Here is a 1,983-nt window from a genome sequence, read left to right on the forward strand (position 1 = left end):
CCTGGAAGAGCTCATAAGGTTGATGATGATCACGACACATTTTTCAAGAGATTTCATGAAGATGCAACCAACCATCGACGACATCAAGTCAAAGGAATGATGAAGCGAAAGGTTATTGGAACCATGTGTAGGACACAAACTCGAAACCAAGCTTGTGGTTTAAGGAGAAATGATATGATGAGAAAAATCGACGTAAGCTTAGCTTATCATCGAAAATTGTGCTCCGGGAAGAAGGACTAGGTAGCACAGTTAAGAGCAGCACGATGGAAATAGCCGAGCAGGCAAAGGATGACGTGATCGAGTTCAAACTCGTACTTAAAGAAGATTATCAAGAGTTGTTGAACCGTAGTGCAGACTCGGTTCAGTTATCGGTGTCTTTGAATGTTTCATAACTCAGAGCCCATGAAAAACTGTAATCAGTGAGAATGTAGTACTTGATGAAGAACTCGTAAGAAGTTATGCAGTTCCAAGATAATCTCGAGATACCGGGGGCGGTAATACTCGAAGACAGATCAAAGTAGAGGTTGGACTGGGGTATTGATCCGCATAAGACAAATGCTTAAACTTTCCCAAGAAATGGGAACAAAGAAGAACAATATGGTCGGAACCACAATCATAAATGATCGAACCACGGATACAAGATGAAATTATAACAAGGGGGTAATTATTTTTACGAGCAGCTTCCATGATAAGTAGTACATCGCGTCCATGGGCATGAACACAAAGTTCAAGGTCGACTCCCGTTTCTCCAATGCATAAACTTTCATTCACTGCTCTAGATAAAAATGATTTCGGTGTCAAAACCTACCTGGTGAATTACCAGAGGAGTATGACCCGTGAAAACCTTCGGGTTCACATAGAATAAGAAAGGCATAGGTTTAACCCGTCAGGGTATCGTGGAAACATATACCACAAGCTTCAACCGTAAATACCACCAGCTCGAAAATAGAGCATGGTTGAGAAAACAGAGGATACAATTTACCAAAAGCATTATGTATCCGAGGAAAGGCTCACAAGGTTATTGAATAAGGAGGACACTGTCGAATAATAATCCAATAAAGGATCTGACGGTCCATAGTGGAGCTGATGTGAGCATCAGCACACAATCAGTTGAAGAAGGGATGCAAGTGCATCAGATTATAGAACACCTGAATGATTCGATGCTTAGATATCAAAGGAATTATGATTTCCAAATAGAAGGATCAGAGGCAGATGCTCTGATCCAGGGTGGATAAGTTCAATAGACGTAAGGGTACAATTGACGGCAAGCCGATTGGTCGAGAACAAGCTCATGTTCAAAAATGACGTCTGAGCCAGAAAGATAATTTGAAGGGATCAACTCATGATTGCGTGCATTCGCACTCATGTTGAATCAATAGGATCAAAATGACGGTGTCTAAGGATACTGGCGAATATTGCCAGACATATGGAAAGCATCCATAATGCAAGCAGACAAGTATTGCAGAGCAATAAGCTACTAAGGATTTTTGGAGGATCGAATAGTATTTCAAAGACCATTGCGAAACACATGAACAACTGGGGGGTGAGCGGATACTCGATAAGTGCAAGAATTATCCATAGGGGTATTCAGGTGACAAAGAACAGCAAGGCAGTAAGCTCAAAGGATTATCGAAACAACGACGAGTATTTCCGGGTATCTTGTAATAACAAGACCAACTGGGGATGAATGCAAGAATAAAAACTGCAAGTAGTTATCCATAAGGGTTGACGGTGGAAGGGGAATTGCAAACGCGTTGAACACAAGTTCTCGGGTTAACAGCGGAGAGTATCTTCAGGGTCTTCACATGCAGCAGACGATCATCAGTAATAAGGGGCTCTCCGGGTTAAAGTGATAACGAGATCCTAATGTTAGATTTAGCAAAATTCATTTAACCCGAATAGAAGAGAGATCAGAGTCCCAGAGTATAAACAAGGAGTAAAAGATCCTAATACCACACAATGGCGACGTGGGCCCGTAAGCCA

This window comes from Triticum urartu, chromosome 3A (genome assembly GCF_056163025.1).
Source record: "Triticum urartu cultivar PI428250 chromosome 3A, HENAU_Tu73, whole genome shotgun sequence".
Taxonomy (NCBI): Eukaryota; Viridiplantae; Streptophyta; class Magnoliopsida; order Poales; family Poaceae; genus Triticum; species Triticum urartu.